This window comes from Chlorocebus sabaeus, chromosome 21, assembly GCF_047675955.1.
Source record: "Chlorocebus sabaeus isolate Y175 chromosome 21, mChlSab1.0.hap1, whole genome shotgun sequence".
NCBI lineage: Eukaryota > Metazoa > Chordata > Mammalia > Primates > Cercopithecidae > Chlorocebus > Chlorocebus sabaeus.
The window spans coordinates 107,817,866-107,844,324 of NC_132924.1; the positions used below are offsets into that span (position 1 = coordinate 107,817,866).

At 43.1% G+C, this 26,459-nt stretch overlaps 1 protein-coding gene and 1 long non-coding RNA gene across 8 annotated transcripts in view; one reads left to right on the forward strand and one right to left on the reverse strand.

Moving 5' to 3' along the window:
* Positions 1–26,459, reverse strand: part of LOC119621585 (uncharacterized) — an 89,301-nt gene that overhangs the window by 9,972 nt on the left and 52,870 nt on the right. Inside the window, exon 3 of one of the 3 annotated variants that reach the window (XR_012090429.1) lies at positions 22,044–23,383. The exons of the other annotated variants lie outside the window; for them this stretch is intronic. This is a non-coding gene — a long non-coding RNA (uncharacterized lncRNA). The remainder of the gene's footprint in view (positions 1–22,043; positions 23,384–26,459) is intronic. 3 annotated transcript variants of the gene reach the window in all.
* Positions 21,383–26,459, forward strand: part of CALD1 (caldesmon 1) — a 270,316-nt gene continuing 265,239 nt past the window's right edge. For 3 of the 5 annotated variants that reach the window (XM_073009360.1, XM_073009358.1, XM_073009364.1), the window contains exons 1-2: positions 23,256–23,365; positions 23,908–24,004. The gene's annotated coding sequence lies outside the window, so the exon portion shown is untranslated. Of the gene's footprint in view, positions 21,525–23,255; positions 23,366–23,907; positions 24,005–26,459 lie in introns of those variants that run through there. The other 2 variants (XM_073009362.1, XM_037991081.2) reach the window with 2 other exon arrangements.

Genomic DNA, 26,459 nt, shown 5'->3' on the forward strand with positions numbered 1-26,459 from the left:
CACACCAGTTCAACAGGACACCGAGTGGAGCTAGAGAGCTTAGATTTTTTTTCCAGACAAAATTTAAGTGTGTGCTTTTGAAAGTGGGAGAAATAGGCATTTGCTTTCCTTCTTTTCTTAAACTGTCTGCTTTGATATTTGGAGAGTTCAGAGCTTGTATGTTAAAGCCTAACTGAATTATATAAATACATACATAGGAAGAGGAGAACAAAACATTTTATTTGCAGAAAATAAAGCAAAACATTGTGCTTTCTTTAGCATGGAGTATTAAAAGCCACAGAGCTCCAGCCTTTGAAAGCTATGAGCCAGGGCCTTCCATTAGAAGCTGTAAAGACCAATCTAGCTAGTTTAAACAGAAAAGGAATTTGTTAAAGGATATTGGGTGGCTCACAGACTCTTTGGGAAAGCCAGAGAGTTAAGCTTGGAAAGCCAGTCAGCTGAGAACAAGACTCAGCCCACATCGTGGGACGGTTCCAGCAAGGACTCAACGGCCCTGCCGCTGGGCACAGACGCTGCCCTCCTGCTGGAACATCTGCTGCTGCTAGCCCACTTGGCAATGGTCTGAGAGATTGCAGAAGTGGCTACACATCCTTGTCCTCCTCTGTCCATCCACACTCCCTTACAGAGAACTTTGAATGTCCTCCCAGCTGATTCTGGGCTCAGCTGCTGGGCCGACTTCTTTCTTCTTTTCTGCGTATGAGTTCAAAGTCAATCCCAGACGGATTGTGAGCACGGACAGGAATGCTTTCCTGCACTGAGAAATACCTACTGCTCCCCAGTGCCAGGCCCTTGGCTCCCACAGCTGCGGCTGCGGCTGCACACACAGGGCCTTTGTGTAGTCTGAATATGCCAGTTCCCACAAACCTCCAGCTGCGATTCCCTTTTTACCAACCATTCCTATCTAAAGAATTAAAGGACGAATCACATTGCAAGGGACAATGGGTGTACAGGCTTGCTGAGAGAGCTTGCTTCCAAATCCATGAGATGAAGAGACTCATGGGCAGTAAGAGGCCATGGAGGTACTGCTGTTTTGGCAAAGAATGCTGGTCGTGACCACTTCCTTGTCTTTATTCTTCCTTAGAGTTCAACACTGGCCTTGCCCAAGTACCATGCTGAGACCTGGACCTCAGGAACTCCAACACACACGCCCTTTTCAGAAATTTGTAATTTCATCATTTCTTGACCAAATGACTCCAACCGCAGAAAGGCACAAATTTTCCATTGGGATTTATTCTCCCCTCCCCTTTGGTGGGTATACTTTTTCTCTCTTTCTTGCTTTTGAAACCCCACTCATTATATGAAGTATAGGTTTTTCAAACTGATTTTAAAGTAAACTTGTTATTAAATATACACATCGTGCCTTTCTGTCTTTCTAACTCCACTTTATAGATTTGAGAATTGAGACACAGAACAGTCTACGGCTCAGAAAAGCTAAATTCAATTTTTATTTGGCCTACGGGCCCTAATCTGGGCTTTGAAGTCTAAAGATCTAGAATTACCACCCTCTTCCTACCCTCAGTCTGGTCAGACTCTGATGCATGAAGCCAGAAACCTCACTCCGCAAGCACGGGCAATCCAAGACTTCCCGTTTCTGGTTGCAGTTGAAGGCCAGTAAATTTAGAGCACAGGATGGAACTGTTTCTAGTACAGGCAAATAATTTGTAATAATTAAGAAGTATGAAGTTAATGAAAAGCAATTAACCCCATGGCAAGCTCGGCCATAAATTTTACTCCCAAAGTGAACGCATGATGCAGGTATGAGCCTTGATTTCAGATAAAGAAGAGAATGTGGAGCTATTATTAAACACAAAGTAAAACAACATGAAAAATGCCAGAAGATATAAAGAATGCAAGTAGGAGCCTGGGGGCAGAGGGAGGGAAGAGCTAAGTGAAGGCGGGGGCGGGGCGGTGGGGCGGTGGTGGAGGATGAAGGGAAGGGGAGACTGTTCCAGGGAGCTATGCCAATCTGATGCGGTCTCCAGGCTGGCTGATGCTGAGTGGAAGGGACAGAGCTGGCTCCTCCCCCAGGAGACCTGAACCTGGACTTCTCCAGGCACCACTGAGCCCCCTCAGCCTCCCCACCCCACCCCTCACCCACCACAGGGAGGAGTCACATGGTGTTCCCCTTTTAAAGCAAGATTTAAAGAATTACTCCTCATTTCCTGGAACACTTGAGACCACAGGGGACTTGGCAGAGGCAGGGGAAAGTTAAGATTTTTGGTAGAATAGGAAAGGGGCCAGGGAGGAGGGTGCCACCACGGCCCTTGTGTCTTCCCCTACCAGGCAGAGTCCTGGCAAGAGGCGTGGAGGGGCTTTTCAGGCAGCCTGTGGTTGAAAAACCAACAAAGGATGCTTCAAGTTCTACTCATAGGTCCTGATGACTAGGGAGGGATTTCTGCCTTTAAAAGATCAAAACAGGACTTGCTCTTACGCCACCTGAGGGTAACTTGAATTAACACCTGATATGATCACCAGGTCTTCCCCAGCCACTGAGAAAACAGAACCCTTGTTTCTGTCACGGACATTGGAAATGCTTTTCATAAAAAGTCTTTACTGAAATCATTAGAGATAAAATGTTAACAGCACATACCACTAAGGAACAGAGAATTCTGAAGACATTTATTCACAGCGGAAATGTAGTCAGTCAATGGAGGTTCCGGTAGAATTATTGGTGGCAGATTCCTTCTTGATTTGACAGTGAAAAAAGGGCTAAAGAGGAGGAGGGACTGTCTTTTTTAAGAAGGGCCTGGAAAACTAAGTTATTGACTAGCTGATGATGCCAAGGGCTGGCGTTGTTTATCTTCAGCTGGGGTGGAGGAGAGAGAATAGTCCACCTGCAAGCTGGGTGTGAAAGTATCTTGTTGCGTTGGGCTGTTGGAGATCGATAACCTTGTACATGCTTTCGTGGACATTTTGGTGCTTTCTTTTGTAATGGTTTTTTAAAAAAGTGTTACTGGAGCATCCTCTAGCATCGTTATTTGAGATGTATATGTATAATGAGACACTTGGCAGCACGAGCGAATGAAGTGGAAGGGGACTGGGCACAAGGCACTCAAGGTTTGGATTCTACCCCAGGCTCTGCTACCAACTGACTGAATGACCTGCAGCCCATTACTTCATCTCTGAGACTTAATTCCCCAAAACAGTGGCTCTAAGTCAAGGTTTTCTTCTTTCTAAATCACAACACTTTCTTTGCAAGCAGCGCTGCCCAGTGGAAATGAAGGAGGGGCCCCAGGACTCTGCCCATTCAGCTCCCCACATCCTCCCCCTGCCCGCGTGGTGCCTCATCAGAACCCTGGGCTGATCTGAACTGCACTGGCTCAGATGATGATGAAACACCCCTCCAGGTCGTCAAAGAGTAGCTGCAGTTGGAGGAGCATCACTGACCACTCTGGGAAGCTGGCAGTCCTGTTTCAGTATGTGGCACAGGTCCCATGAACCTTATTCCGCTCTTGGGTTGAGCGTGGCAGCCAGGGAGCTGATGCTGGTGGGTTTTAGGGTCCCCCAAGGCATGGATAATTTCTTTCTTAGCTGCATGAGCTGCTGAAGATATGGAAGTTCTAGGAATTTGTATTAAGAATTATTTGATTAAGAATAGCTTCTAATCATTACATCCTCTACTAACAATCACATAACTTCCTGACTTCCAGTTCAGGCCCTCCTTGCTAGCCTAGGCTGCCTCTTGTTCCTTTCTATCTCTGCCATCCCATTGGAGCCTGAAAATAAATATTGTTTGACACTCCATGTCATAGATGACTTCAATGGTCAGAATAAACATGTCTTCTGTATTATCTAAGTGGAGGTATCACGCTTCCACATCCTATTCCCATCAGATGCAACAGAGAACAAAGAGGAAATTGTGATCTTCTCCTATACCTGCTATTAAATTGCTGAGTAGCCTTGGAGATACTTATGTCGAGCAACTTTTCAGTACCCCTATGTCCCTTCTGTTGCCAAAAAGCCTTTACTGAGCACCTACTCTTTGGGAAAGCAAATTATTAAGCACTAGATGGAATAAGAAGTGACATAAAACATGCGAAGTAGTGAAACTGCTTCTTTACACCTCCATAAAAATTAGAGTCAGGTCCAAAGCCACACCACACACAGGGGGGGAAGCCCTAGAGACTCGTAAGTGTGGGAGTCGGGTGAGAAAATTGCATTTGAGCAAAACGGTCCTGCCAAAAGATATATAGGGAATCAGAAAAGACGAAACTCAAAACAAGGCCAACCACCTGAGTGCTGTAGAATCCACGCTAGGAGAGCTGAGGACCCAGCGCCTCTCCCCCAAGAGAGGCAGCACTGAGCAATGGGAAGAACTGGGCCTAGGGGCTGGGGACTGAGAGACCCCAGGGGCTGGCACAAGTTCTGCACTCAACTTCCTAACAACAGGCTCTGCAATGAGGAGGAGAGCCTCATGGTCTTTGAGCACTCGCTGGTCCTTACAGTCTATAACTCCCTCCTTCATCAGCCTTTTTTAAAGAAAATTAAATGTCCTCAGAAGAGTCACACAGCCACTCGGCATCCTTCCCTTCATTCTCTGCATGCATTTTCATTTGTCTCCAGATTCTTCTGGCCATCTTCCATGTTGTTAGTTAAAAGTCATCAGAGCAGTCCCTGATGGTGCAAAGCCCTACCTAAAAACACTGTGTGATAGTAGCTCACATTTGTGTGGAACTAATTTTGTACAAGCCCTGCTTGAACACAACTTTATACATATTTGTGTATGAAGTAGGTACTAATATGATTCCCATTTTGCAGATGAGAAAACTAAGGCACCCTGCAGTTAAATAAGTTGCTCAAGGTCACACAGGGACAAGTAGCAAATAGCTGGGCTTCAAAGCTGGGCAGTTTGTTCTGGAGGCCATGTGTTAAGCCATCATGTTTCACCACCTCTCCGTAATATGACAAATCATAATGGCAAAGCCTCAATACATATATGGGAATTTCTTGGACATTCTGAACATGGAGAGTTTTGAGCCCTTAAGATAGAGCTGATGCAACAAGGAAGTGGGTGGTGGAGTGTCTTAGACTATGCTAAGGGGCCTTAGAGGATATCACAGCTATTGTGTACATGCACTGCTGCCACTGTCTATTTCTCTCTAAAAATTAACAGCTACAAAGACACATGATCATTTTCAACTTAAAAAAAAAAAAAAAAAAAAAGGCCAACAGCTATAGGAATCTGGAAATAATCCCCAAACTCAAGGGACTGATGCACTGGTTTAAAAGGGGTTGACTTTAAAGCTGGTATGTGAGTTGACTGAGGCTATTGGCAGGGATGCTAACAATTTGTGGAATGCATTTTTGGAAAGAATTAGGGGGAAAATCATGTTGTGTCTTACAAACCAATAATTAGGTATACAGCTCTAAGGGGTGAGCATTAAATATCAGGTTTTCAGAATGCGTAGTTTTTAGGGGAATCAGTTTGCCTTTCTTTTCTTTCTCAGATCTTACCCTAAGGATCAAATTCAAGCCATACCGGATGTGCCAAATCATTTCCATCTGACGCCCAGGACGACCCAGAAGGCCTGGCCTTGAGGAGCAGCTCCCAGTGAGAGCTATTTGTGAAGGAACCAAGCTAGAACCACGTCAATTGTTTCTGTTCAGCCTGGTCCTAGCCCCACTGGTATGGTCTTACTGACTTTCTTCTGACAGCTGAGTTTTTAAAATGGGCTGCTTTACAGTGTGGCCATGGATTAAAATAAGAAAAAAGAAGCCCTTCATTTCTATTCTATTTCCCTCCCACCCCCTCCCTTTCCAGCATATAAATAAAGTGCTTCTCACAGAACAGAAGCTTACTGACAACAGATGGGGAAACTGAGGCACACAGAGATTGACTCGTGTGTCCAGTTCTGCTTAATTTTTGTGTAACAAATTAAGAGACACAGAGCTCTCTGTCCAGAACAAAACCCCAGGTAGTTAACGGGGTATTCAATCAAAAAGAGAACACTGGGCTTTTATTTTTATTTACTTATTTCTTAAGAACCCCTTTGTGGCTGTTTCTGGGAAAAGTGATTGGAGCCCACCTGCCTGATCCCAGGTTTTCACTGCTCCCCAAGACACAGAAAGAGAGCTGTTTAGTTCTGTATTTACCTCCACTTTGGCCAGATGTGATCAGACAAAACATGCCTGGCAGAAAGGGATTCCAGCTGCTCCCGAAGGCAGCTATAGTAATTTCAAGGGTAGAAGTTGGACACACTCGTGTTTACCAGGGACGTCAGTGTCTAAACTGAAAGGAGACAGGGAGGTGTGACTGACAGCCTCAGGCACTGGGCAGGACGTACACAAAATCCTGCCTCTGCTCAAGGGCGCTGGGGGAGGGGACGGGCAAGGAGTGGCTTGTTCTATCCTGAACAAGGGTTTTACCCCGGGAAGGGGCCTTAGAGATCTCTGCCTCCAACCTCCTAGTTTATTTGTATTATTTTTATTCTTTTATTTTAAATACATAAATTTTTAATACCATGAGACATACTCTTCTTTTTGTTTTTTGTTTTTTGTTTTTTGTTTTTTGTTTTTGAGACGGAGTCTCACTCTGTCTCCCAGGCTGGAGTGCAGTGGCACTATCTTGGCTCACTGCAAGCTCCACCTCCCAGGTTCGCGCCATTCTCCTGCCTCAGCCTCCCAAGTAGCTGGGACTACAGGCGCCCGCCACCGCACCCGGCTAATTTTTTTTTTGTATTTTTAGTAGAGACGGAGTTTCACCGTGTTAGCCAGGATGGTCTCAATCTCCTGACCTCGAGATCGGCCCGCCTCAGCCTCCCAAAGTGCTGGGATTACAGGCATGAGCCACCGCACCGGCCGAGAGATACTATTTTAAAGAATAAAATGCTTCCATCAACTCAGTTCTTTGTTTTTGCTACTTAAATCGAGAGACTTTGTAGTGACCTGTTTTTCATGTCACACAAAGCAATATGGTCAGTACTGGTCACATTCTAGTGTCTAGAAATCAAACAAATCACATCAAGAAGCATTGATTGAGCACCATGTATGTGCCTGATACAAGGAAAATTGCCAAGTAGTGTATCCCTACAGTGGTTTGTAAACTTCTTACTTTGAATCATTTTAGCTTAGGAGGAGTTACAACATGAGTCTAGAGGGTGTGGATGTGCCCAGCTTTCCCCAGTGATGACCTCGTACATAACCATAATACATATATTATTGAAATTGGAAAATAACCCTCTACTTTTACAGATGAAAGAATGCAAACTCAGGGAGGCCAGGCGACTTGCCCCAGGGCACACAGTGAGTGAGGTAAGTTGGTGTCCCCAGGCAGGCACACCCTGGTTGGTAATATCAAGGCTTTGTTTGAGTCCAGTTTCTGCCACGGATGAGCTGAGTGACGTTGGACAAGTTCCTTAAACTCATCTATGAAATGGAGACAATTATAGTGTTTTCCTTGGGGGATTGTTGTGGGGACTGGGAAAAGGTGTGTGCAAGATTCTTGGCACAGTGCCTGACGTGTAACAAGAATCCACCTGCATTGGAGGCTTGCTTTGTTCCGGTCATTGTTCTGGGTGCTTTGTATGTTACACTATTTATTGCGACAACCCTAGAACCCATCATTATCGATTCTTTTACCAATGAGAAAACTGAGGCACAAAGAGGTCAAAGGTCTAGTGAGGGGCAGAGATGGGGCCCAAAGTTTGGCTGAGTTTTGGAGCTCCTGGTCTCCCTTGGTCAAGGCTGAATGAACAGTGCTGCTGCAGTTGCTATAAGCATGTTACATCTCACCTGGATGCCCTGGCTTCCTGTGGTGGCTTCTCTGAGCCACCTCCCTAGTGGCATCTGTGCGTGAGTTTGGCTGGATGTGCAACCTCAGGGCATTTAACATTGGACCACCATGAACTTTGCGGCTAACCAGATACTGCACTGACTTTACTCAACTCTTGGGCCTTTCAGGAGCTCAGTAATTATCCACTAAGAGGCTCCCCACCTGCCCATCACTAGAAACTCCATTCATTACCTTTCTCTTTTTCTCCACCTTTTGTGCCTCCTTAGTTTTAAAAGACTTTGTTATCAAACAACCTGTATTTTAAAATTAGTTGATCCATGCTTCCATTTTTAAAAAGTTATTCCAAGATATGTGCAATTGCCAATTAGAGATACTGGGCAGCAACAGATAACCATCAAACTTGGTTCATAGAATTCTAGCCCAAAGCAAACAAAATTTGACATTTTAATGAGACTGGGCAGGCTTAGCAGGCAGGGGTAGGACTTCAACGTGACTTTTAAAATACTGAAAATAGTTTGAGGACTCCTAAGGGTTTAGGAATCCCAGGGACTTAATCCAGTCCCCAAAGATTCTAAAGATTCCAGAAAATCCCCCATAAAACATAAATACCCTTTATTATATGTGCTTTATGTTGGCCTAAATCCCTTTTTCAATATCTTAATCGCATTCTACCTTACAGTTTGATATTTACATGAGAGTCTCTAAAATTCAAGGAAATCCAATTGCTTTAAAATATTTCTATGCACATATGGTACCCAGGTGCATAATAAAGGTAGACATCATTATTTTAAAAAGAGTGGCATGCAGTTTCTTCCCTGGTTATTCAATCTCTATCTACCCACATAGTTTCCAGCATTTTCCCTCTCCCATCCAGCCTTTAGCCCTACTTGCCATCTTCCTTTCCTTGCTATTAAGTTGGTGGTTCAATAAACTCTTACTAAACATGTGCTGCATTACTCCATGTTTTCCAGAGAAACAGAATCAACAAGATATTGATTCAATACATACACATATATATTTGGACCTATACATGTATATGGAGAGAGACAGAAAGAGAGAGAGACAGAGGTTGATTCATTTTAAAAGAAAGTGTGGGAACTGCAAGTCTGAAAGTTTGCAGGGCCAGACTAGCAGGCTGGAAGTTCTGGCAAGAGGTGACATTGCAGACTTGAGTCTGAAGGCAGAATTCCTTCCCCTTTGTAGGGCCTCAGTCTTTTCTCTTAAGGCCTCCAACTGATGGGATAAGGACCACCCACACGATGTATGGTAATCTACTCAAAGTCAACTCACTTAAATATCAATTATATCTTTTAAAATACCTTCACTGCAACATCTAGGCTGATGTTTGACCAAACAACAGCGCATCATGTTGTTGCGCCCCCAATATTGACAAAGAAAATCAGCCATCACATGGACAGGCACTGTAGTAGGTGTAAAGATAGAGTGTAAAGATAAATATGACCTTGTCCTTAATCTTGAGGAGTTGATGATCAAGTGGAGAAGGAAAGGCAGGAAGGAATCATTTTGGTAAATTCCATATTGAGGTATAGATGCAAACCTGACAAAGGAGTTTGGCCTTGGGCCAGTATGAGAAGGCTACACTTTATCAGGTGCAATTTGAGCTGGATCCCGAAGACTGAGAAGAGACTCACTCCAAGGAAAGATGTCCCAGTGATGGAGAAGCAAAAGGATTCGCATTACATGGGCAACTGTCAATGGCTAGATGCGCTCATGTAAATAGGCAAGTTTTCTGAATAACTTGCCTATTTCAAATCACATTTAGCCATTCCTTGTTACAACATTCCTTCACAAAGAGTCATTTAGTTCAACAAACTCATTGTGGTCCTCTTTTAGACAGAAAGCTTCTCTTTCTCAGAAACATAGCTGAGTGATGGTATTTTCCTTATAAGAAGAGATGCAGATCAGCTCACTGTAGTTGTATCTGACCTCAGGGCTCTCCAGAAAGCAACAATTCCTTTTAATTCCTCTCTTACCTCTTTTCATGCCCCAAATCCCACACACATACCTCAAATCCAAAATAATTCAACCATAGCCTTGTGCATTGATGTCACAGGGCTTTCCTCTACTGAGAGGTTGAGCACAAAATCTCTTTAATTCCCTACTGCTTTCAGACTATGAAATGATGTCTGTTGGTGAATTGTTTATACATTCCACCAAAACAAGCCAACAAAAAAACTGAATGAAGTTGGCTCTTTTTTTCTCTCTGTGGATTTCAGAAAATTCCAGTATGTTGCCAATTAGGCTTCCAAAATGGATGAGCAATCTAAAAAAAGATCTAGACAGCAACATTATGTAGAGGAACAAGCACTATACTAGGAATCAGAAAAATGAGTTTTTGTTTTTACTTGTTTAAAACCCATTTATGCCTAGTGTTCCATTATTGGAACATTGAGCACGTGGGAGGTATTTATATCCTACTGCTTAAGGTCATCGCCAAGGTCTGATTGCAAAAATTCAAAAATGGCAACCTCAGGCATAAATGGGTTAAATGTTCTCTTATTTTAACCCTTACCTAAGCTGTGTGACCTTAGGAAAGCACACGGCCTCTCTGAGCTTTGATCCTCATCCAAGTGGGCTTCACGCTCTCCCAGGTCCTTCCAGCCCCCTGATCGTCTTCCTTCCTTCCTCCCTTCCTTCCTTCCTTCCTTCCTTCCTTCCTTCCTTCCTTCCTTCCTTCCTTTCTTCCTTTCTTCCTTTCTTCCTTTCTTCCTTTCCTTCTTTCCTTCTTTCCTTCTTTCTTTCTTTCCTTCTTTCTTTCTTCGTTTGTTTGTTTGAGATGGAGTCTCTCTCTGTTGCCCAGGCTAGAGTGCAATGGCGTGATCTTGGCTCACTGCAACCACCACCTCCCGGGTTCAAGCTATTCTCATGTCTCAGCCTCCCAAGTAACTGGGATTACAGGCACCCACCACCGCGCCTGGCTAATTTTTGTATTTTTAGTAGAGAGGGGTTTTCCCCGTGTTGGTCAGGTTGGTCTCAAACTCCTGACCTCAGGTGATCCGCCCACCTCGGCCACCCAAAGTGCTGGGATTACAGGCATGAGCCTCCGCGCTCAGCCTCGTGTTCCTTTCTTTCGCCACTTATTTATAAACTTATATTCTTGAATAGAACATCTTTATTCTTCTGCTTTTCCAGTATTTTAAGGCAGTAAAAAATATTTTTGGAAAATACTTTACGAGTTGCCATATACATGATTTTTACCTAAGCCAGGACTGAAAATAGTTAATTTTTGTAGTTGACCATTCATGTGATGTTCTTTCTTTCCATCTGAAAGAAATGTGGAGGAGGTGACATTAACATAACGAAAGCATGGAAGAAATAGGAATGTCAGTCTTTGATGCTGAGCTTCATAACTCTTCCTTCTTATATGTCATTGCCAAATCGGTGTCGGCATTTCAAATGGCTTTGGGATAGCACACTGGCTTGAGAGGAGTTGAGGTGAAGCCTCTCGTTTTGGTTTTCCTGTTGAATAACTACACTGAAATTCACCAAGATAGGGTCAGTGGTAGGCTTTAGGCCACTGAATTAAACCAAGCTCACTGGCCCCATCTAGGGATCAAAAGCATGTAGCCCATGTTCTAACCATTGAATTAGACATCAAAGGTCCAAAGTTCTGAGACTGACTTAGAATAACCTTTTACCTCCAGGCGGCACAATCTCCAGAACGTTCCTGGAGGATGCACTTTTGGCTTTCACCAGCCTGTCTGTTAAGCCATCCACCCAGGAAGATGAAATGTCTGACCAGACATCGCTCCCAGGTGGCAGTTCGTGCCTGTTTCCTCTCACATGGCCATCATGGGACATCATTCTGGAAATCATTCTGCAGCTGTATGAAACCAGGGCCAAAACCCATTCCCCTACCCCAGAAGCAAGGGAAATATGGATATGGGAGAAATGAAATTGACTGACTGTTGGTGATGGGGTGCTGTTGTCAAGGGTAAGGACTGGGCAATACTTTTAAGAGACTGAACACCTTTTGTTTTATCAAGAAAACCGTGAAAGACCCAAGGCAAAACAAGCAAGAAGCAAAATGGCCGATAGTTTGTCTCCAGCCAGGTTTCTGTAAAGACCAGGAGGAATAGCCTCCCAGGAGTCAGGGGGACAGATAGGCTGTCTTCTTGTCAGTCACTGTGAGATGACAGGGTCACAGGGTCACAGGGTCACTCAGCTTTGTTTGTAGAATCCTGAGCCCCCTAAATCCAGTCTTGGATAGGAGGAGCGGGGAAGGAGCTCTATGGAAAGGGGAGCCTTATCAAGATTCTGGAGGACCCACAAGTGGCTCTGGCCCTGGGAACAGCCACTCTGCCATATTTGCTAAATACCTGTCACTGGCAGAATCCTGCTCTAGATGCTGAGAGGAGCTACAAGAGCTATGAATGTTCTCTCCATTCACGGAGTTTGAGGTATGAATCGACACAAAATTGGTCTGTAAAAATGCGTGTGACCATGCATTTACTGTCCCCCTCAGCTGCACAGAAAGTACAGAAAGCTATGCTGATATCCCTGCCACTCAAGGGTAGGACACACCTACAACTTCAGAGTTGGAAAGCACCCTCAGTAATCCCCTGCAACAATCCTCTCCCCGATTTACAGAAGAAACAATACCCAGAGAAGGGGATTGGTTGCCCCATGCAGTTGGGAAGAGGCAGCATGGGAAGAAGAACTCCAGGCTGCTGGAGCCCATGAGGGGTCCAGTCTGGCCCAGGCTGCCTGACTCTTCTTGTGAGTTAAGGGAAGGGAGCAAGAGAAGTCAGAATCCGACCATGTGAGTTTTAATCCCCTTTGTGATACAGTCTGTGCTTGCAAATGGTTAAGACAGTGTGTGGCTTTGCCTGTTTTCCTGCCCACATGCTGACAATTTTGTTGAACAAAATTACAAGAATAGCACAAGGATAACCTTTCCCCCGCCCTCTGCATGTATCTTCCCAACATTGTTATGCTCGCCAATCTTGTGCTATTAGATCAGCTTTCTTATTGCATCTATGCATTATGGAACATTCTGGTTACAAGCCTGAGTGCTGGAGTCAGACTACCTGGGTTCAAATCCCACCACTGCCTCTGCTGACTGTGATGTCTGGCAAGTTCCTTAACCTCTGTTTTCAGTTTCCTTGCCTGAACAGTAAGGAAGGGGATCAGATCCTCTCAGAGGTGCTGCTCAGCCCTGACATGATTGTGCTTTTATTTATTTAAAAAATATAAAAATGATGACTGTACCTATTAGAGGCAGGAATGGAACAGAAGGAGCAGGCAGTGGTGAGAGAAAGATGGATCAAAGAGCCTTTCCCTTCGGCTATAAACCAGCTTCTCTTGTTTCTCTGTGCCTTGTTTTTTAGGTATCTCTGACTGCAGAGGAAGAAGAACACGGGAACTTTGAGTTGTTATTACTGAGGAAGACAGGATGATCAGGAATTTGACCAGGAAGCCCAGATCACATCTAACATCGGTGAGGCAGTGACTGGTTACAGACTTGATGAGAACTGGCTGTCTGGCCCCAGGCTGCCAGGAATAGCAGGGGTGAATGACCTATAGAACCTCAGGTTGTATCAGCTTGGGTGGACTAAGTGATCACCATGTCCCCCTAGAAGCTAGTCTGGAAGATATCCGCAGGGGAGTCTGAACTAATGAACCAGGGCCACTGGGGATGGGACCCAGGAATCTGGATTTTAACCAGCATCTCAGCTGACTCTTAGGCTTCAGGTTTAGAACCACTGATGTGGTCCATTCTTCTCACTGACAAACAAGGACCAGCTCTTTCATTTTTCTCTGCTTCTTTCCAGACAGAAGGTGTTCAGGGTAGAGAAGTAGAGTTTGACCTCAGTGCTGCTTCTTCTAAGCCACCGTGTTCAGAGAGCTAAGCATAAGGCAGAATGGAGGTGAGAAATCGCTCGGAAATTCTCAAAGCCCAGGCAAAGGTAGATTTGATTTCCTTTTGCATGCTTCCCTGAAATATGTTAATTCTGGTGTAAACATGGTCTGAGGTGTTACTAGGGTGAGGAGAAAGGCGTGCTGAGAAAGGAGGCCCTTACTCTCATAGGCCTTTCCTTGCAGGTCACAAGATGTCACCGATGGGTTGTTCTGAAAACATCTGCCCCCTGCCACCCCCACCAAGCAGAGTCCTACCCTCTTACGAAAGCAGTTTCTCCGAGGTCAAAGGCTGAGAACAAACTGCAAATAAAAGCATCAATCTCCTTTGCAGCTGACTCACTTAGGTCACCCCAGGGAGCAGCCAAACCGCTGTATAAGGGAGGGACAGCTCGATTTGAGGCATGTATAAATTAGGAAATGTGTAGTACTAATGGAAAATTAATAGGTTGTTTTATTTGCAGAGCTGATAGACAAATTTGGCATTCCGTGTGTTCAGACTTTTAAATATTTATAACCGAGAGCCTACAGGAGTACTGTTTCTGTAGAGACTTTTCTGATAGAGTATTGTGAATTTCAAAGAGTTCTTTGCTAAGCCTATCTGTTATTTCATTCTACTTTTTCTTTTTCTGTAAATAATGGCTTAAAAAATTTTCCTGGGTCACCTTAGTAAACATTGTGTGGTAGTACTTTGAGTGTTGTAGGGCCCTGGGATACACCCACTACGCAGGGCTAACTACCTAGCAAAGAAGTCCCTTTGAACAGGTGGAAGGGCCAAACCTGTTGCAATTTAACTTTGAGAAACCATAGGACCTCATTGCCGATAGACTTTGTTTGAAATGGGCCCTGGAGACCCCTCTGAAAAGTATTTCGGGAAATGTGAGAAGTTCATGTCCTCCTAGAAAAATTTCAGCTACTTCTAGGGAGTCATGAGCAAACTCCAAATTGCAGAAAGGGGCTTCTTGGGGATTTTGAGACTTTGGGGAGTTTGAGAACTTGACCTTCCCAGAGTACCCTCGAGAGGGAGGGGTGAACAGATCAAGAACTGGACACTCCATGGTAGCACCTGCAAACCCTCTTCCTCACACCCAAAGGGAGTGCTTGGCCCCCACTGGGACTCCTTGCACCCCAGGGAAATGGGTCCAGGAGAGTTAAGCAATTCATCCAAAGTCCCACTAGAATGAGTGGCAGGGCTGGGGTCCAAACTCACATCTGCCAAACCTCGAAGCCACACTGCAATGTAATTATGAAAATAATATGATACTTTTAGTTACTGAGGCATGCTTCACTGAACCTCAGATTCCTTATCTATCAAGCCAGGCTAATAACACCCACACACAGAGCTAAGGTCAGTGTCAAATGAGATGATATACATATGTCGAGCATCCAACATTGTTTCTGGAACATAGAAGACACATAACATAGGATAGCTATAATTTTTACTGTGGTTGGAGAGTAGAAACAAATGAGTGGGTTAGGGAGAGAGTGCACATTATTGTCTGTAACCCAATACAGAGAAAGATCAGTGATCTTTGGGAATTGAAAAGAAGTGTTACAAATTGTCACCCTATCCCACTCTGACATAACAAATCTTTAGATCAGCCACGCAACAACAAGAATGATTGTTAGGGATGGTTGTAAGAGAATGGGTGGCGATAGACTCAAGACTGTTTTGAAGAGTGAAGCAACTTGCCGAGTTGCAAGTACAAATAATAAAGGGACAGCAAACAAGAACATAGGAGCCAATCTGCTGATACCAGAAAGAGATGATCTCTGTCCTTCATTTAGCATGTAACGAGCAGCTACCACATGCTGAGAACTGTGCCAGTATAGATTTGTGTTCCTCTCAGGAGGGCGCTTCTGGTGCTAGACACAAAATTGGACACTGTGGGATCACTGACATGTCTGTAATGACAGGGAAAGACCATCCTAACAGAGCCAGGTAAGCAGAGGACAGTAACACGGCTAAAAAGTGTTCAGTAGTAACAGCTGCTTCCACTGTTGACCATTCTTCTGAAGCCCAGTTATATTTATTAGAAAAGCTTTTGCAAATATGATTTTACTAAAGTTGCAGCATTTGATGTTAAATTCCAGTGGGATCCACTTTCCTGGTAATGTGTCCAGATCCCTTGAGGGAGCACATGGTTTTAATGAGTGGAGAATACTAGAATACTAGAATGATGTGATTATTTCTACCAACCAACCAATGAATTATTCCTACCAAACAAACAATGAAAAAAAAGGGCTTTGTTTTGTTTTTGGTTCTCCTGCACTTATGTAGCTGTTGGAGTCTGTAGAAAGAAATAGCAGAAAAATGTTTTGCAATTTCAAAGAGTACCTGTGGCCAAATGCTATACCATTCAAAGTTAGAAGTCGTTTTATGAAGTGAGTCAGTAAATTCAGGCGGTAGCTTTCTAATATCTGAGTGTTCTGTAAGCCAGTGGTTCCAGTATTTTGAAATTCATTTTAAAATTAGGGGCCAGGAGTGCTGGCTCATGCCTGTAATCCAAATACTTGGGAGGCCGAAGTGGGAGGATCACTTGAGTCCAGGGGCTAAAGACCAAGCCTGGGCAACATAGCAAGACTCTATTTGTACAAAAAACAAATACACAAAAAAATTAGCAGGGCCTGGTGTGTGTGCCTGAAGTCCTAGCTACTCAGGTGGCTAAGGCGGGAGGATCTCTTGAGCCCCAGTTGAGGCTGCAGTTTTCCACAAAAGAAAGGACTTTTTCCGCATTAACAAAAGGAGGATAAAAACATAAACTAAGAATAAAAGAGCCTCCTTTCCAAGTAAAGGTGATAGGTAGCCTTAACCTTGTAGCATATTCCAGCTAGGTTTTGGCTAATGTCTGCATACTTTCCTTCAAGCGTGTGCTGCTGGACTGCATTTTTTCATCCCCAGCCCCCTGCCTTCATTTAGGTGGGGCCATGTGACTAGTTCTTAGCAATGGAGTGCAGAAGGGATGCATGCTTGCTCTGGGCCAGGTGGCTAGGTGCAGGTGTGTCCTCTCTACCCTCCCTTCCCAGGTTCTAGAAGATGTCAGAGCCCCTGAATGGAAGGAGTTCAGGTCCCAGAATGACCACTGAAGCAGTCCTCACGCTCATGGACTGTGATAGGACTGCAAAATAAACCTTTATTGTGTTAAGCAATTGAGATTTGAGGGTTATATATTAGAGGTGCATTATTATTTAGCTTAACTAGCACATCCCAATTCATGAATACATCTATACATTTATTTATTATATTTACTCTATGTGTTCACTTTTCTAACTGCTCTGTGAACCAGTAAAAACTTTATTACAGACAAGTTTGGCCATATCCACTGCCATATGGCCTGGATTTAGAAGTTCAAAATACAGAAGAGTAGAAGTTAGTGAATCATACCATTGAGAATTATGACTGGTTTTTTGTAAACTTTTTTATTTTTAAGGACTCTAGAATAAAATTTACTAGTTTCTCTACATTAAAAGGCCTATTTGTAGGGACTATCAAAGAATCACATATGTTAATTGGTGCAGAAGAGTCAATGCTCTTTGGTCTGTACCACACCATCTAATTTGATCTTAGCCTATCAGCATCCTGATGCCTGCTAAAGCCCTAGTGAATTTTCTATTTCAAGTGTAATATTTAAGGCAACACTACCAAGTGCTCCTAGGAAAAGTCACACAAAAAATAAGTGATCTAGAATGTAACATTATGAAGATTTGAACAGGAAGGAATCAGATATCAATTTTTTAGAAAACAGCCCCTAGACTGGGCACGGTGGCTCACGCCTGTAATCCCAGCACTTTGGGAAGCCAAGGCAGGCAGATCACCTGAGGTCGGGAGTTCGAGACCGGCCTGACCAACATGGAGAAACCCTGTCTCTACTAAAAATACAAAAATTAGCCAGATGTGGTGGCACATGCCTGTAATCCCAGCTACTCGGGAGGCAGGAGAATTGCTTGAACTCAGGAGGCGGAGGTTGCGGTAAGCCGAGATAGCGCCACTGCACTCCAGACTGGGCAACAAGAGCAAAACACCATCTCAAAGAAAAAAGAAAACAGCTCCTAACTAATATACAGACATAGAGATAGATAGATAGATGGTAGATGATAGATAGATAGATAGATAGATAGATAGATAGATAGATAGATAGATAGATAGCAGCACCAGTTAAAAAAAGAAAACCCTCAAATCACTCCAAACCAAAGGCAATATATTTTAAAAGGATACAAAGGGCAAATGAAATATGAGATTTATAGTGCCTGAATGTCAATCCTTAGTTTGACTCTGAAAGTATTAATGATAGGTAAGGTTTTGATAGTCATGTGTCCTAACAAGTTAATAAATCAACACACAAAAGCAGCATTTTCAGTTTTTTAGACTACTTTTCAGTAATGTGACCAAACATGCATTGTGAAATCAGTCTGAAACTAGCCTCTTTTGTGAGGGTAATCATACATTGCCCAATATCTAAAACATTCCCAGTGCCTTCAAGGGCATAGGTGCTAATGGAGGCCTTTGAAGCGGGTTTACAACATGCACAAACACACACACACAGTCTCATTACATTAAAAGTGACACCTCATTTTTTTCTAATTTCAAATTTTATTTTAAATTTGTGTGGGTGCACAGTAGGTGTATATATTTATAGGTACATGAGATGTTTTGATACAGTATGCAATGTGTCATAACCACATCATGGAGAATGGAGTATCCATCCCCTCAAGCATTTATCATTTGTGTTATAAACAATCCAATTATATCCTCCTCTAGTTATTTTAAAATGTACAATTAAATTATTATTGACTATATCACCTTATTTTGCTATCAAATAGTAAGCCTTATTCATTCTTCCTATTTTTTTTGTACCCATTAACTATCCCCACCCCTCTTTCACCCCCCCTCATATCATTTTTTGACCAAATACCGTTACTCAATTTGGTGACAGTAAGGACCATTCATCTGACCATCTCCCCAAGTAAAACCATACACGGACTATGGTGCACATTCAATATTCTTCACTGACAACCATTGGCTGAATGACCCCTTTAATTTATGAGACCTTGGTCTGAATGACTTATAGTTGTTTCCACAACCTCAAACCACCTTCTAAGATGTGAAGGAGGTGGTGTGAGGTGGATAGTACACTGTTTGGAGTCAGACATTCTGGCTTTCTTATTTGTCAGCTGTGTGTCCTTGGGCAAACAACTCAACAGCTTGAGGCCTTGGTTTCTTCATGCCACAGAAGTTATACAGAGTCTTGGGAACGTTTTGAGCATAAATGGGATAATGTATAAATAATATGATACATGGTATGATGATTTATTATTGTTATTTAAAGGGATATACATAGCCTGTGAAAATAACATCAAGATTTACAAGCATTTGGATCCAATATGAAATCCATTTTCCAATTTGATCCATTTTCCAATATGAAAGTTAATTGGAATAAGTTTTTCTCTTTGCAAAGCAGACAGCTCTTATTTGTTTTATTAGTCCTGGAATGCTGGTTAAAAACTCAGTCACACCACTACAACTTGAGGGATTAATAAAATGGGTGACAATTTGAAAAAGACCTTTACAATTTCCAGCTTTTTCTTTACCATTCACAAAGGGCAGGAATGCTATGGAGACCGAAATAAGCGGGAGGTGGAGATTTAAAATGGAAAGTACCATGACGGGCATCTGAAGTTTCTTTTGGATTAGGCTCTGATTAAAGAATGGAAAATATTTTTGCAATGGAAATTCTTGTCATTAAGCCAAACACCTTTGCTGGATTATTTTCCTCTTGGGAGAGCTGACGCTCCCTCCCAGGCTGGCCACCCTATCTCTTTAGGGACTGACATCCATCTGTAACTAATAATTTCAATATGGATTTTTTGAGCCCTGTATTTCTAGGAATTATTATTAGTATTATCTATTTTATTTTTTTGAGACAGAGTCTGGCACTGTCGCCCAGGCTGGAGTGCAATGGCTCGATCTCGGCTCACTGCAACCTCCGCCTCTCGGGTTCAAGCAATTCTCTTGCCTCAGCTTCCCAAGTAGCTGGGATTACCGGCACCCGTCACCATGCCCAGTTAATTTTTTGTATTTTTAGTAGAGATGGGGTTTCACTACGTTAGCCAGGCTGATCTTGAAATCCTGACTTCATGATCTGCCTGCCTCGGCCTCCCAAACTGCTGGGATTACAGGCGTGAGCCACCGTGCCCGGCCAGGAATTAATTTGTAACAATAGATTGGTATAGGATTAAACTACCCAGAAACAGTTAAGTATCTAAATGTCTTCCTATGTGACCAGTTTTTTAATTGCAGAAGAATAATACAATATTTTTTACATTTCTACAAACTATATTTATTTGTAGAAAATTTGGAAAATGTAGGAAAACATAAAGACTAAAGTAATAACCACACATAATCCTACTTCATTTTTGAGCCTAGATTTTCAGTTTTTTTATATGTATGTACATCTATTTATACACATCGATATGTATGTTTACATGTGTAATATGTGTAATACATGCTTTGAGAGCTCATATTTACAAGCTACTAGAAACTGGCTTTTTTAAAAAAAAAAAGAAATGGAATCTCGCTCTGTCACCAGGCTGGAGTGCAGTGGCACAATCTCCGCTCACTGCAACATCTGCCTCCAGGGTTCAAGTGATTCTCCTGCCTCAGCCTCCTGAGTAGCTGAGATTATAGGTACCCACCACCATGCCCGGCTAATTTTTGTATTTTTAGTAGAGACGGGGTTTCACCATGTTGGCCAGGCTGGTCTCAAACTCCTGACCTCAGGTGATCTGCCCGCCTTAGCCTCCCAAAGTGCTGGGATTACAGGCAGAACTGGCTTTTTAATTTAGTATATCATGAACATTTCCCCATGTCATTGATTTTCTACTCCAGAATGATTGTAAAAGGCTGTAGAGTGCCCCATGGCAGTGGGTTTTGCTGTGGCCTGGCCACAGGGTTCAGGAAGCCCTTCCCCAGGGCAACACTGGGTTGCACTTCCCTGCCTGCCCTGCTCTGTAGGGGAGCACGTGCTCTATGCAGGGCATCCCATAGAGGCACCCATCTGCTCTGCCACCCCCCCAGGTCACGCTCCCTGTGCTGTCCCATGGGGTCAACCAAACCAGCAGTCGTACCCTCTCGTGCCTGATGATTTTCACAGTCTCAAGGGGATGGGGAGGGAAGGGGAGGAGGCTTCCCACAGGGGCCGCCCTGCATGTGAAGAGTGCCAGTGTGGCCCAGCAGTGAACCGCCCAGGCTGGTGTCAGGCTGACTGATTTCTGAATCCCTGCCCCACTGTACACCAGCTCTAGGCCCTCCAGCAAGCTCTCGAACCTCTCCGGATGAGATAAGGTGATAATGAAAGTGCTTACTTCAAAGAGTTGCGAGAATTAAGTAAGAAATCCATGCAAAGCATGTGACACAGTGTCTGGTAAACAGGAGGGGCTCAGTAAATGTCAGCTGGTGTCACTGTTACCTCAGGGTTCCTGTGAGAGTGAGGGAAGTTGATGGGAGGACAGGTGGGGTAAGGTACAGAGAAGAATCCCAAGAAGAAACAGAGTCTAGGGAGGATGCTGGTGTCAGTGGTGGGAGGGACTGTGTGATGTGAGTTTTACGTGTCAATTAGGGCAGGCCGTGGCACCCAGATATGTGAATAAACATCAGTCTAGATGTCACTATGAAGGTATTTTTTAGGTGATTCACATTTAAATCATTAGACTAAGAGTAAAGTAGTTATTCTCCAGGATGTGGTTAGGCCTCACCACAAAGGCCTTAAGAAGGAAAAAACCAGAGGTGCCCTAGAGAGGAATACATTCTGCCTTCAGACCAACTTTGGACTTCAGCAGCAACACCAGCTCTTCGCTGGTCTCCAGCCTGTCTGCCTGCTGCGCAGACTTCAGCCTGGCCAGCCCTCATAATCACGTGAGCCAATTCCTTAAAATCAACCTCAGTCTCTCTCTCTCTCCCTCTCTCTCTCTCTCTGTATGTGTGTCTCTCTTTCTGTCTCTGTCTGTCTCTCTCCATATATATCCTATTGGTTCTGTTTCTCTGGAAAACTGTAAGTAACACATGCTGTTATGTAAAATGTAGAAAAAATAGAGAAAAGTAAAATGGAGACAATGAAGGGTCAGGCAAGGTTGGTGGAGGAGGGAAGAGAAAGGGATCATTGGACATATTCAGAGCACGAATCATCTCCCATTTATCTTTGTAGCCTTAACGCAGTTCCTGGTGTATAGGTACCAAATAAAGGAAAGAAGGAAAGAAGGAAAGGAGAGAGGGAGGAAGGGAAGATGGGAAAGAGGAAAAACAGAAATTCCCAAGACAGGCTTGAGGCAAGATTCTGCTCTAGTTGTCATTCTCCCTTTTTAATTCTTGAAACAATGCCTAGAGTATTCCTTTTCAGCATACTCTAAAATCAAACAACAAGCACAGATCTCTTACCATTTCCTCCAGACCTTTTGCTTCATCAGACATCTCTCTCATCTATCTCACTTGGAGGTCCAGCCAACAATATCTTCTTTTTAAAATATTTAGTCTGGAATCTGTCTTGGCACAGCCATAATGCCCTGCTTTGATTATGGACTGGTGGAGAGATGGGACCCGGAAGACAAATGCCCCAGATTACTGGGTAATGACATCCCGGCCACCAGAATTCTTCCCTGTGGTTTCAATTGGATACACGCATTGCATGCACTGTAGTCACCCACAAAGCAGCCACATTCCTGCGCAAGACACTGGAATTGCTGGAATTGTGTCTCTGGGAAAATGTCCCACCTGGGACAATCCCTGGAATGCCTTCTAGAATTAAAGTAGACACTAAAGATGATGGGTTATCAATTTATTATTTTAGTTTTTTTCATCCTCAGAACTCAAGAGTGAGTTTTCTCTTTTGTGGAAGAATTGCAGGATTCTGGGGAGACTTTGATGCTCAAAGGGATTCTTCCCACCATAGGGTCAGAGAATCAGTCTTTTAGCTAAGATCTGATGTGTATTGAAATAACAAACTACCCCTGAATAAAAGAGCACTCTGAGATGGAATCAGACATGCCTTCGAGTGGGGTTTACATAATAGAGGGAAAGAAGAGAAAAAAGTCATTAAAAATCCAAGAGGAAAACATGCCTAAAAATAAACTTTATGCGTTTTATAATTTGGACTAGGACAATTCTCATTCACTCCTTTCCTCTTTCGTTCAAGGATTTATTGACAGTCCATAATATATAAGGGACTCATATATACATAACTTGGGAGAAGGGTAAAGGTACAAAAACAGAAAAGGAACTTTAAATCCACCTTTCACATTGACAGATGCAGGTCTGGTGATTTCACCAAATTACTTCCTAACTAGTCAGCATCAGGAAATAAGTGACATTGGTGTTCATTACCCTCCTTCTCACTTTTCATTCCTCATTTCCTAGACACCCTGTGGACACCCCTTCGGTAGTTCTATTTAATGCCTGCCTAGAACCTACACTTCATGTTAATTTCCACTTTAATCCAAACTTACCTGAGCTAGCCCCTATTCCTTCTCACCTGGATGGTGCTGTGTAAAATAACCATAGTAAACAATTTCCTTTTAAGGGATCTAGTTGGAAACATGGATGGCCCCCAAACATGCAGTTCCCTCTGACTGTAGGGAAGGTTGGGAATGACTTGCTGCCTCGGTGACTGAAAGCCTGGGGCTCCGGGACATGCAGCGCCTTACACCAAGCAGGATTTCTCAGACCGTGTTTTGTGGGATATGAGTTTCAGGAGAAATTCACAGGTATGCTACAAAGAGAAACTTTTTAAAAAAATTGAATGAGTATGGAAAACATGACATAATAAATCCCCCCTAGGAAATTCCCCCGTGCCTCAAATCAGTATAGTAGAGGCTTGATACCCTTCAGTAAAGAAACTCATTGATTTTAGCTCAGCTTAATAGTAATCCCAAGTGGGAAATTGATTTTTTCCTATGGAATGATGGTCCACAGCACAGTAGCTTAGAAAATGCACGCCCAAACTCATGAAGTTAAGAAAAGGAAATAGAAGTGGTGAGATTTCAGACGACTCCAAACAGCAGAGAGAAAAAATGTCTTGAACTGGGGAGGGTTGGTGATATGGTTTGGGTCCGTGTTATAGCCCAAATCTCATGTCAACTTGTAATCCCCAGTGTTGGAGGTGGGACCTGGTGGCAGGTGACGGGATCAGGGGGATGGATTTCCCCTTTGGTGCTATTCTCCTGAGAGTGAGTTACTGCTAGATCTGGTTGTTTAAAAGTGTGTAGCACCTCCCACCTCCCACCTTTCTCTCTTCCTCCTGCTCCAGGCATGGACGATGTGCCTGCTTCCCCTTCATCTTCTGCCATGATTGAAAGTTTCCCGAGGCCTCCAAGCGTCATGCTTCTTGCACAGCCTGCAGAACCGTGAGCCAATTAAACTTCTTTTCTTTCTAAATTATCCAAATTTTGTATTTCTTTATAGCAGTGTGAGAATGGCCTAATACAGTTGGTTTAGAGGACAGGAAGAAGTTCCATCCCAACTGCATGGCACCCCAAGAACATGCAGACCCATATTGTAGATACATCCCACGCTCCTTCATCTCCCAGCGGACTTGTCCTTCCTCTGGCAGGTTCTTCCCGGTCCTTTCAGGTCCCTCCTCTTCAAGTTTGTCCACTTCTCCATCGAGAAGACTTAACTCTGCCCACCTTGCTCTCCTCTCAGGCCACTCTTGTGTGCCTCTCTGCATGTCAGTACTGATACAAGGCAGGTTCTTGGCTTTGCTCAGGAAAAAATTCAAGAGCGAGCTGGCAGTGGAAGAAAGCAAGTTTATTGAAGCAGCAGTGTCACTGCTCACTGACTGCTCCTTGCCCAGTAGAGTTAGCCACAGGCAGTTTGCTCAGAGGAGCAGCGTATGGGCTGTTGGTAAGCAGTATTTATACTCATTTTTAATTAAATGCAAATTAAGGGTGAGTCATTCCGAAATCTCTAGAAAATGGGTGGTAACTTCTAGATTTGGCCATGGAAAGGCATGACAACTTCCGGGTGTTGCCATGACATTTGTAAACTGTCATGGCACTGGTGGGAGTGTCTTATGCTGATGGGCAGCTAGGGCAAGTAGAGGTTGCTTTCTTGGTGCCACTTGCTGGTTCTGGGCACCAAAGGGTTGAAAGAGGTGTCACTTGCTGGTTCTGGGCAATTTCCTATCTGGTCTGGAAAACAAGTCCTGCCAGTCTCCTACTTCAATACCAGCTGTACTTTCTCCTTTGCCTAGTAGGGGAGCAGCTGCATTTTCCTTATTAGTTGGCTCAGCTTCTTTCCTTCAATGAGTTGTTATATGTTACCCATGGAGGAAGGCTATGCCTTGTTGCAAAGATTCCACAAATATAAAACTCTAGCTTCATTGTAAGATATATATACTTCAACTCTTTAGAAAAATAAATTATAATAAACACACACTCAAATTTGACATGCACCAGATTTTAACATACTAGAGACCACCACTACAGTGACTTCTACTACTGGGTGAGTTTGGTTAAGTTCAAACCCGGAAACAGCATTTCTCTCTTGAAATATATTTTCACTCTTGTGTATATATTTGAATGTCTTATACACGTGTCTTTGAACAGATCATGTAGGTCTGCCATAATCTGTTCCTGAATTTGGGCCTGTGCATGTACCCAAAAGTAAACTATTCAAGTATACACCCTCTGTTAACATGGGAAAGACCATGCTCCATTAAATTGCTAGGTAAGGCTTGGGTATATATGGTCAGCACTGTGCTATCTTCTAGGGTGAAAATCAGTGATTCAGTACAAGTGGACATGTTATGCATTTTCTTATGGCAGTATCATACTGTAGTAGTTTTAATGAATTAAGTTTTCTTGCCTTCAAGTTTACAAATTTTATATGTCTACATATATATATACACACACACACACATATATATGTGTGTATAAGACAGAGTTTATGCTTATATTTATTTTCCTCTGCCCCACAAGTGGGAATGGGATAATTATACTTACAATAAGAAATGTATCAAGATAAAAATGACAAGTCTGACCAGGTCGAAGGCCAGTCAGTGAAGGCCATGTGTGGAAAGTTTTCTCATAAAGTCATGCAGAGACAAGGAGAACATTAATAATTATTTGTCATTGGGGTTCACCTTTTATGGAGCTAAAAGTTACTGGATGTACTTCAGGCAGTAAAAATTTGCAAAATAGTTCTATGATGCCTGCCAAGTTACAATGGTATTTTGAAACAGAATGTAGTGAGAATAAAAATAAGGTTATTGGTATCTTACAGTGTGTCTTGAGCTTACTGTACCTAGAAAACTGAATATGAACTAAAATTAAATCTTACAATAAAAAGGCACATCCAGCATGACTCTAAGTAGATGTACTCTGAGAGAAAATGGAATGTACCATCAGGGGTAGTTTTGTTAAACAATCTGTTTAGACAATGCAACTGGCTACTATAAAAATTCAACCACTCTCATGTCTCATAAGATACTAGCTCAGATGCAAGAATTATCAGCCAGTGTGTTTAATGAATCCATTAAAAGGCTGAAATTTTGTGAAATTTTGATAACTCCGGTGGACAAGACTCTGTGTTGCTTGCTTTTGTATTGGAGGTTTATGCAGGCAAATATGAGAAAGATTTGTTATTTTCTAAACTCTTGACATGTACACGACAGAAGAAGAAATTTTTAGATGTTTAAATCAGTTTTTAACACACCTTCAAATAAATTGGCAAAAATATAAGCTAGCAATATGGACAGTGTGAAAACAATGGCAGGGAAAAAACTCAGCCGGAAGGGTTCATGTCAACACCATGACCAAAGTGAGTTCAAATATTCATGGTAGGTAGAGTGGACGTGAG